The 11,445-nt window shown below is 42.6% G+C and overlaps 1 long non-coding RNA gene across 1 annotated transcript in view; it reads right to left on the bottom strand.

The window, feature by feature from the left end:
- Positions 1 to 423: 423 nt before the first annotated feature.
- LOC138851392 (uncharacterized) overlaps positions 424 to 11,445 on the bottom strand; it is a 47,089-nt gene continuing 36,067 nt past the window's right edge. The window contains exons 2-3 of the long non-coding RNA XR_011391194.1: positions 7,107 to 7,187; positions 424 to 1,790 (exon numbers count right to left, since the gene is read on the bottom strand). This is a non-coding gene — a long non-coding RNA (uncharacterized lncRNA). The remainder of the gene's footprint in view (positions 1,791 to 7,106; positions 7,188 to 11,445) is intronic.

Below are 11,445 nucleotides of genomic sequence, written 5' to 3'. Positions count from 1 at the left end.
GGGGAGACATCTGGGAGCGAGCGGATGGATTCCTGGATACATGAACCTGGGGAAAGCATGAATACGTGCAGTTGAGGCTGACCTTGGGGAAGTGGGGAAGGGAAGACATCCGGCGGTAGACGGATCGATTCCTGGATACATGAACCTGGGTAAAGCAAGAATACCGCTGACTTTGGGGAAGTGGGGAAGGGATTCCACCTGTGGTGACGCCAAGTGGACTCCTGGAGACACTGATCTGGGGAAAGCACTGACCTAACTCGCTGACCTTAGGTAAGTGGGGAAGGGAAGACATCCGGGAGCGAACGGATGGATTCCTGGATACATAAACTTGGGGAAGGTTGTTGTTGAGGCTGACCTTCGGTAAGTGGGGAAGGGGAGACATCTGGGAGCGAACGGATGGATTCCTGGATACATGAACCTGGGGTAGGCAAGAATACAGGTTGGTGAGGCTGACCTTGGGGAAGTGAGAAAGGGGAAACGTCCGGCGGCGGACGGATGAATTCCTGGATACATAACCCTAGGGAAGGCTGAGGCTGGAAGGCAGAGAGAGAGAGGCGAGGCTGACCTTAGGGAAGTGAGGAAGGGGAGACATCCGGGGGCCCACGGATGGATTCCTGGACACATGAACCTGGGGAAGGCGAGGGGGGGGGCGGACCTTAAAGACGAACCACTGGCCTCCACGTGGCAAGGTCTGGTAACTCAGAGATAACTCTGAGGCTGACAGTGGTCGCAAATTATTAATGTTATTATAATTAAAGATTTGCTAATTTGGATTCAAAAGCGTCTACCACGGTAGTATTATTCCCACTCCAGCCACTCTCATAGGAGCCACGGTAGTGTTCTTATTTTGTTCATTCACCGGAGTTAACATTAATAAAAATAACATTAATAAAAATATTGTTCTTATTTTTGATTAACACAACAGAGATAACTTTGCAACAACTAGAAATGGCAGTAATATATGTTGGAGAGTCGTTGAGCGAGGTGAAGATGGCAGGTCTCCTGGGTACACATGTCTGGGACTCTAACATAACGTAGGTCATCTGGAAAAGACCCGGGCCGGGACAAAACCTGGTGTGTTGCTGGAGTGAGACCCAACAGTTAGGTGTCTTCAATCAAAAACGTTTCGCCTACACAGTAGGCTTCTTCAGTTTAATAGAGAGGCAGCAGCAGAGGCAGTGAATGTAAGGCTGATGTAATTATAATCATGCGTGATCCCAGAAAGATATCCCCTTATTGCATAAACCTTATTGTTCTTCTCTGTTGCTGTACATTTTTTCTTTGCTACTGTACTGTATTTCTGTACTGTACTCTACCGTTCATTTGTTTTAATTTTCTGTACTGGTCTTCTCTGTTACTGAACTATATTTGTTCTTCTGTGTTTCTGTACTGGTCTTCTATGCTACCAGTGTCAGGGGAACGCCTTCCTACTGAACAAAAGAATGGAAAAATAACAAATGAATAACTTGATGGATAATAATTATGATGTTTTTCTAAGGATTTTGATTAAAAATAAAATAAATATTGGCCGCTGTGGTTCCAGTAGGATGTTGGGACATGAGAATCTTATGCCCAGGATGGTCTTCTGATGATGTTTTAGAAGAAATGGTGTTGGTTATCCTGGGTGGCGGTGTTCGTCCCATGTTCTGAAAATCCTGTCACTACTTGGTTGTATCACCACAATTCAGATTTTAGAGGTGAGGAGTCGTAATGTCCCACTACGTCCTGTAGACGTAGATCTTGCTCCAATTAACTAGCGTCTACCCTGGTTGACCAGGTCAGCAGCAGAGCTGATAATAAAGAAAACACTGGTTATATAAGTGTTAAGTAAGTATAACATTGAAGAAAGACAAAAGTTGGTATTCTACTTCAATGTCATGACTTGTAATCAGGTAAATTAGTATGAATGAACAGAAATACTTCTTGTAGATCACCGTACCTGATCATGAGAAGAGTGGAGGTGAAGTTATTCTTCAAACTTCAACCCACACCAGGTAAGGTTAATACTACCAGGAATAGAAATTAAAGCAACTCAGACGCTAGGAACTGAAGTTTAGCCTCTGCCCGCTAGATGGAAGAGTGGGCGGTAACACGCTAGTGGTTCCTGGGTGTCTGAACAACCATAACTCCCACTTTTTTAAGTTTTTTTTTTCTCAAAATATACCCTTTCCTAAACTTATAGTCGGAAGCAGTATGTTAAGCTACAGAGGGAAAAGTACCATGTACACCCTCGGTATTTTATACCTTTCTTGCACAACCTTTTTAGATGCGACAGAAAAAACAGGCAACAAGGGGGGGTTGGCCTGTATGTCAAAGAGTCCCTTATCTGCACGGAGTTGCTGAACACCACAAATGAGGTAGTTGAAGTTCTATCAATAAAGATCGAGAACCAAAACCTAGTCATTGTGGTTGTATACAAGCCACCAGATGCAACCTCCCAACAGTTCAAGGAACAGCTACTGAAAATCGATTACTGTTTGGAAAACCTTCCAGCTCCATCCCCAAACATCTTACTGCTTGGTGATTTCAACCTAAGGCATACAAAATGGAAGAATGTAGCAAATAATGTTATAGCTGAAACAATCCCCGGAGGTAGCGCAGATGAAAGGTCACACACACATGAGCTACTAAGTCTCTGCGAAAAACACACCTTAAGCCAGCAGATAGTGGAGCCAACAAGACTAGAAAACACACTTGACCTTATCTTCACAAATAATGAGGACCTGATAAGAGACATAAGAATATCAAAAACAACTAATTCCGATCACAATCTAATCGAAGTCCAGACGTACATGCATAGGGGTCCTGAACAGCAGAATGCATGTACCTGTGAAGGTGTCTTCACAAAATACAATTTCAACAACAAGAACATCAACTGGGACCAGGTAAACCATGTCCTAAACGAAACATGTTGGGAAGATGTCTTAAATGACATGGATCCAAACCAGTGCCTTGAAAGGATCAACTTCCTGGTAGCCGAAGCATGTTCTAGGCATATTCCCCTAAGAAAGAAGAAGAGCAGGAGTAAACTGGAGAGAAAAAGACGCTCCCTCTACAGAAGACGACGAAGAGTCACTGAGCTCCTCAGGAGTGCTAGAATATCTGATACACGAAAGGAGGCGCTGACCAGGGAAGTGGAAACTATCGAACTTAAGCTAAATGACTCTTACAGGAACCAGGAGAGGCAGGAGGAGCTTAAAGCTATTAGTGAAATTGAAAGAAATTCAAGATATTTCTTTTCATATGCCAAAAACAAGGCAAATACCACATCTAGTATCGGGCCCTTACTCAGACAGGATGGGACTTACACAGACGACAACAAGGAAATGAGTGAAATATTGAAATCCCAGTACGACTCTGTGTTTAGTGAACCACTAATCGGTCTGAGGATCGACGACCCAAATGATTTCTTCATGAATGAGCCTCAAAACTCCATAAATGTATGCCAGATTTCCGACATTACCCTAACTCCAATAGATTTCGAAAAAGCCATTGACAACATGCCTATGCACTCAGCCTCGGGCCCAGACTCGTGGAACTCTGTTTTCATTAAGAACTGCAAGAAACCCCTCTCACGTGCCCTAAGTACACTATGGAGGAGGAGCTTGGACATTGGTGAAATTCCACAGTCACTTAAAACAACGGATATAGCCCCGCTCCATAAAGGTGGCAGCAAAGCATTAGCTAAGAACTATAGACCAATAGCTCTGACGTCCCACATCATAAAAATCTTTGAAAGAGTGCTAAGAAGCAGGATTGCAAATCACCTGGATTCCCAAAATCTGCACAATCCAGGGCAACATGGGTTCAGGGCAGGTCGCTCCTGCCTCTCACAACTACTGGATCACTATGACATGGCCTTGGATGCACTGGAAGAAAATCAGAATGCAGATGTAATATACACAGACTTTGCAAAAGCATTTGACAAATGCGATCATGGCGTAATAACCCATAAAATACGTGCTAAAGGAATAACTGGGAAAGTGGGGAGATGGATCTTCAACTTCCTAACAAATCGAACACAAAGAGTAGTGGTCAACAGAGTTAAATTGGAGGCTGCCATAGTGAAGAGCTCTGTTCCACAAGGCACAGTACTCGCCCCCATCTTATTCCTTATCCTCATATCAGACATAAACAAAGATATACACCACAGCACCGTATCATCCTTTGTGGATGATACTAGGATCTGCATGAGGCTGTCATCTGCTGAGGACGCGGTTAACCTCCAAGAAGATATAAACAAAGTTTTCCAGTGGGCAACGGTAAACAATATGATGTTCAATGAGGACAAATTCCAACTACTCCGTTATGGAAAACTGGAGGAGATAATAACTAGAACAGAGTATACTACTGACTCCGGCCATACAATAGAGCGGAAAAATAATGTAAGGGACCTGGGAGTAGTAATGTCTGAGGATCTCACTTTCAAGGATCACAACAGTGCCACGATCGCACGTGCAAAGAAAATGATAGGATGGATAATGAGAACTTTCAAAACGAGAGATGCCAAGCCCATGATGATCCTTTTCAAATCACTTGTTCTCTCTAGGCTGGAATACTGCTGTACATTAACATCTCCATACAAAGCAGGTGAAATCGCAGATCTAGAGAGTGTACAGAGATCCTTTACTGCACGTATAAGTTCTGTCAAGCACCTTAACTACTGGGAACGCTTGGAAGCACTTGACTTGTACTCGTTGGAACGCAGGAGGGAGAGATATATCATAATCTACACTTGGAAAATCTTGGAAGGAATGGTCCCAAATCTGCACACAGAAATCACTCCCTACGAAAGTAAAAGACTGGGCAGGCGATGCAAAATGCCGCCAATAAAAAGTAGGGGCGCCATTGGTACACTAAGAGAAAACACCATAAGTGTCCGGGGCCCAAAACTGTTCAACAGCCTCCCATCAAGCATTAGGGGAATTGCCAATAAACCCCTGGCTGCCTTCAAGAGAGAGCTGGACAGATACCTAAAGTCAGTGCCGGATCAGCCGGGCTGTGGCTCGTACGTCGGACTGCGTGCGGCCAGCAGTAACAGCCTAGTTGATCAGGCCCTGATCCATCGGGAGGCCTGGTCATGGACCGGGCCGCGGGGGCGTTGATCCCCGGAATAACCTCCAGGTAACCTCCAGGTTCCACTCTTCCGTTACAATTTGGATGTAACGTAGGTTTAACACCCACAAGTTGATAAACTTGATCCATTAATTCAGAAGTAAATTGTGTTCCTTGATCAGAAAGAATTTCCCTGTGTATACCTACCCGTGAAAAAACAGATAGTCACTTTTCTGCAACTTCTACTGACGTACCGCTTCTGGGAAGCTAGACGCATAGCCAGTCATAGTCAAGATGTATTTATGACCTCCTAATGAACCAGAAGTGATAGGACCAACTCTCTCCACTGCATCCCTAGCAAATGGGACTGAGTAAATCGGCATTATTACCATAGAAACTCTCATAGTTCTTCCAATTTGTGAGGAAAGCTAACATAATTTAATTTAATAATTTCATACCGTGAAGAATCTAAGTTAGGGAAAAGCTTACTAGAGATAACAATACAGGAACATCCAGTATCTCTAAGAATTGGCGAAACATTCATTCCATTAAGAGTACCTTCACTAAAAGCTGCGTTAATATTATTTTCAGTGAAACACTTCCCGATATTCTCACGCTTCCTCTTGGCACATTCTTGACGTTTATGTCCAAATTCATTACAGATGAAAGATATCATCGTGAAGTCCGTGGAATTCTTAGGCACAAAGGTTTAGAGCCCCTCAGTTTGCTTAGGCACAACAGATTTATATCTGCTACGGTCCTTAGGGTAGTTATTATGCGCACACACGCATATGTATGTCTGGGGACTTGTGCCATTTCCGAAGATGTGTGAACATTTTGTTCTTTTGTAAATATTTGTAAATGAAAGATTACAGACGAAAGGACTTGATCCCTTTCCATCAGGTGTCGTAATGAGTCGAAGTCGTGGTCGACTTCAGCGCTATCAATCCAAGAATCAAACAGTCTGAAAAGAGTTACTAAATACTGCATGTAATTTTGATTTGGAGTTATTCTATCATGACGAAACTCTGACCTGTAATGATGAGTAGTTTTCTTGAAAGCGTAAATTATGGCTTTCTTCAGTAGACTATAATTTGTTGTTACCTCAGAAGGTAAAGTAGAATATACATTCAAAGCTGATACCAACAGAAGTAGGCCAAGCCAGCCCATAAATGTGATGGCCAGATACATAGAGTGGCAGTGTTCTCAGATCTGGTAAAATATGCCTAGATGTCATACTGTTCTGTGAAAGGTGGTATTTGAGGCATTCAAAAATTTGATTTGTGGGTAGGGTACTAGTACTGCTATTTTCAGCTTAGTCCTATCTTCTTGGCTTCTAACTCCAATCTTAACTGTTCTGCTTCCCTCTGCATAGCTTGCTCTTCAATTCCTTCATTTTGAAGGCTACCTCTCTTGCCTGAACTCTGTCTTCTCTAGCTATCCTTTCCTGTTCTTGTTTCTCTTCTGGAGCTAGTCTTCTCTGATTTTTTTCTTCGCCTGCTAGTCTCTTCTCTTCGCGAGCTAGTCTTTCATGTTCTTTTTTTTCTCTGCGAGCTAGTCTTTCCTGTTCTTCCCTCTTAGCTATAGCTATATTAGAAGAAATATAGTTATCAAGGTCCTGTCCAGTAAATCCCATTTCCTTTCCAGCTCTCAACCAGATCCAAAGAATCCATGTTGAGAAAGAAATATTATACAAACAAAACTTTACCAGTATGTACTAACACAAACTAATAATTGAAATGCCAGTTTCAAAAGAGGGGGGACAGTGTCCGCACACTTCATTAACCTTCCCACAGAAGATGAACTGAATTTTCCTACTTGGAATAACACAATTGTGAGCTCAACAGCCTTCACAAATTTAAATACATCCGGTTCACACAGAAAGGATTATTATCAAAGTTTCTCAGGTCCAACAAATAGGTAAACCCCTAAAGTGATCCATAGAACCAACAACAGTAAGTCTAACATGACTACCAGTAATGACTTGACACCACTTCCATAAGAAATGACTATACTCACTCACCCTTTACTTTCTTAAATGTTATACTTACAACCAGTTGAACCTTCAGGAAGATGTTACCTCAAGAGTCGTAACCTGGCAAAGTTGCCATTGTCAGAGGAACGCCTTCCACCTGAACAAAAGAATGGAAAAATAAATTATGAAGATCTTGTTGGATATTAATTATGATAATTTTCTAATGATTTTAATTAAAAATAAATAATTGGCCGCGGTTCCAGTAGGATGCTGAGACAGGAGTATCTTATCCCCGGGATGGTCTTCTGATGATGTTTCAGAAAAAATGGTGTTGGTTATTCTGGGTGGCGGTGTTCGTCCGATGTTCTGGAATTCCTGTCACTACTTGGTCGTAGTACCACAACTGAGATTTCAGAGGTGACGAGTCGTTATGTTGGATCCACTATGTCCTGTAGACAGGGATCTTGCTCCAATTAACTAGTGTCTACCCAGGATGACCAGGCCAGCAGCAGAGGTGATAATAAAGAAAACAACACTGGTTCCATAAGGGTTTGATAATATCCCTTGCATACATATCACGTTTGCCATAGAATTTGTCCCAGTTATCAATGAATGGGATTTCAAGTTCATTACGGTACCCGTCTAGCCAATAATTTCTACAGATTGCCCTAGACATCCATTCATTGCCCACTCCACTTCTAAGCAAAATGATACATATGACTAGGACCCCTCCCTCAGACGTGACTACATCTATGGCTGACTTGTACTTATCCAGCAGCTCCTCTCTCCTGCCTTTCTCGATGTCATTTCCACCAGCACTATGAGAGATAATGGGCTTGTTCCCATTACCTGACATATTATCATCCAACCTGTTGACTATGTCACTAGCACCGGCTCCTTTGAAGCACACACTGTCTCCCTTTTCTATCTCTGTTACAAAAAGCACAGTCCATATATCATACCTGGGAGTTTCCCACAACCAGAATGTTCTTACCTTTAATAACAGGGGAGTCGGTGGTACATTTAACCTCGCTAACCACTGAAGTACACTCGTTCTGGAGAACAGAGAATCGATTTTCTACCTTCAGATCTTCTCTATTAATTAACCTTCCTTATCTTGATGCTTCTTCCTGAAGTGTGAACCACTTGCCATTTAAAGCGGCTGCCACTCTCTAACTTACTGCTGGCAACCTTTTCCTCCTTACCAGACCCAGCCACCTCACACTCACTCGTAAACACACACACACACACACACACACACACACACACACACACACACACACACACACACACACACACACACGTACGTTTCTCACTTTTTCACTTCTTCACTTCTCTAGCATCTTCTATATTATGAGAAAACATCCATAACAACCACACACTCACATAAAAGAATACAACTCTGTGTGGTGAGACTCGACCTTCTGACAAAAGAAATTTCAGCGACTATTTAATAACTTGGCTGGCCGGTCTTCTTAATGTCTTGCACACTGACCTTTTATTTACTAGTACGTTTACCTTCTGGTCCGTTGTTTTATTGTATTGTTATTGTACGTTGTACAATACTTGAGTGTTGCTATTCTGTCACTGTATTGTTCATGTGTGTTACGGTACACTTCTTGTGTGTTCTTGTACTGTTCTCAGAGTTAATGTACTGTTTTTATGTATTACTGTAATGGTTTTGCATTTTACTGCATTGTTTTGTGTTACTATTTATTTAAATTTAATATATGTTACCGTATTCTTTCATTATATTCGTGTTTTGTTCGGGTATGTACTTTTTTGTATCTTATCGTGATGTTCTTGCTTCTTCTAGCATCGTTTTGTTTTATTGTCTTGTACTTCTGTGTTACTGCTGCGTCATTGTGTTATTGGCTTGTTCTTCTGTGTTACTGCACTGTCTGTGTTAGTGACTTGTTCTGTGTTACTGCAGTGTCTGTTGTCTTGTTCTTCTGTGTTACTGCACTGTGTTAGTGTCTTGTTCTTCTGTGTTACTGCACTGTGTTAGTGTCTTGTTCTTCTGTGTTACTGCACTGCGTTAGTGTCTTGCTCTTCTGTGTTACTGCACTGTGTTAGTGTCTTGTTCTTCTGTGTTACTGCACTGTGTTAGTGTCTTGTTCTTCTGTGTTACTGCACTGTGTTAGTGTCTTGTTCTTCTGTGTTACTGCACTGTGTTAGTGTCTTGTTCTTCTGTGTTACTGCACTGTGTTAGTGTCTTGTTCTTCTGTGTTACTGCACTGTGTTAGTGTCTTGTTCTTCTGTGTTACTGCACTGTGTTAGTGTCTTGTTCTTCTGTGTTACTGCACTGTGTTAGTGTCTTGTTCTTCTGTGTTACTGCACTGTGTTAGTGTCTTGTTCTTCTGTGTTACTGCACTATCTTTGTGTTGTCCTGTTATTCTGTGTTACTGCACTATCTTTGTGTTATTATCTTGTTCTGTGTTACTGCACTATCTTTGTGTTATTATATTGTTCTTCTGTGTTACTACACTGTGTTTGCACTTTACGCTGCACTTTTTTATCACTGAACTGTTCTTGTTTATTACTTTAATATTCTTGTGTGTTACCATTCTTGTATACTGATGTAGTGTTCTTTTATGATGCTGTATTTTCCTACGACATCTTCCACAACACTTTCTCCCACATTGGCATCCATGTCTCCCACAACACTTTCTCCCACATTGGCATCCATGTTTCCCACAACACTTTCTCCCACATTGGCATCCATGTCTCCCACAACACTTTCTCCCACATTGGCATCCATGTCTCCCACAACACTTTCTCCCACATTGGCATCCATGTCTCCCACAACAATTACGTTCACTCAAAATTCTACACAATATTAATACAAATAACACAATACACAACACACACAAAAAAAATCTCTCTCCAGGAATTAAGATGATTATCATGGTCGTCTTGATCTTAAGATGATTATCATGGTAGTCTTGATCTTAAGATGATTATCATGGTAGTCTTGATCTTAAGATGATTATCATGGTAGTCTTGATCTTAAGATGATTATCATGGTAATCTTGATCTTAAGATGATTATCATGGTAATCTTGATCTTAAGATGATTATCATGGTAATCTTGATCTTAAGATGATTATCATGGTAATCTTGATCTTAACATGATTATCATGGTAATCTTGATCTTAAGATGATTATCATGGTAATCTTGATCTTAAGATGATTATCTTCGTTTTCCAAGGTGAGTACAGATTGGAAGCGCGTCTGTCTCGTGTTCGGCAGACGGAGGATCAAGCCTCCACTACATCTCTTGCGTTGAATGACCCACATGGTTTAGCGCCTAATATAATTAAATTAAAATTATGTGTCCACGAGTCCATCTGTCCGCCTCAGATATTCTCCCTTCTCCACTTCCCCAAGGTCTACCTCAACAACCAGTATCCTCCTTTTTCCCAGGTCCATGTGTCCAGGAGTCCATCTGTGTCCGCCTCAGATATTCTCCCTTCCCCACTTCCCCAAGGTCTACCTCAACAACAAGCATCCTCCTTTTTCCCAGGTCCATGTGTCCAGGAGGCCATCTGTGTCCCCTCAGATATTCTCCCTTCTCCACTTCCCCAAGGTCTACCTCAACAACCAGTATCCTCCTTTTTCCAGGTCCATGTGTCCAGGAGTCCATCTGTCCGCCTGAGATATTCTCCCTTCCCCACTTCCCCAACAACCAGTATCCTCCTTTTTCCCAGGTCCATGTGTCCAGGAGTCCATCTGTGTCCCCTCAGATATTCTCCCTTCTCCACTTCCCCAAGGTCTACCTCAACAACCAGTATCCTCCTTTTTCCCAGGTCCATGTGTCCAGGAGTCCATCTGACCGCCTGAGATATTCTCCCTTCCCCACTTCCCCAACAACCAGTATCCTCCTTTTTCCCAGGTCCATGTGTCCAGGAGTCCATCTGTGTCCCCTCAGATATTCTCCCTTCCCCACTTCCCCAAGGTCTACCTCAACAACCAGTATCCTCCTTTTTCCCAGGTCCATGTGTCCAGGAGTCCATCTGTGTCCCCTCAGATATTCTCCCTTCTCCACTTCCCCAAGGTCTACCTCAACAACCAGTATCCTCCTTTTTCCCAGGTCCATGTGTCCAGGAGTCCATCTGTCCGCCTGAGATATTCTTCCTTCCCCACTTCCCCAACAACCAGTATCCTCCTTTTTCCCAGGTCCATGTGTCCAGGAGTCCATCTGTGTCCCCTCAGATATTCTCCCTTCTCCACTTCCCCAAGGTCTACCTCAACAACCAGTATCCTCCTTTTTCCCAGGTCCATGTGTCCAGGAGTCCATCTGTGTTCCCTCAGATATTCTCCCTTCTCCACTTCCCCAAGGTCTACCTCAACAACCAGTATCCTCTTTTTTCCCAGGTCCATGTGTCCAGGAGTCCACCTGTGTCCCCTCAGATA

The sequence above is a fragment of the Cherax quadricarinatus genome, unplaced genomic scaffold, assembly GCF_038502225.1.
Source record: "Cherax quadricarinatus isolate ZL_2023a unplaced genomic scaffold, ASM3850222v1 Contig482, whole genome shotgun sequence".
NCBI classification, from domain to species: domain Eukaryota; kingdom Metazoa; phylum Arthropoda; class Malacostraca; order Decapoda; family Parastacidae; genus Cherax; species Cherax quadricarinatus.
This window is presented reverse-complemented; position numbering and strand designations above follow the sequence as displayed.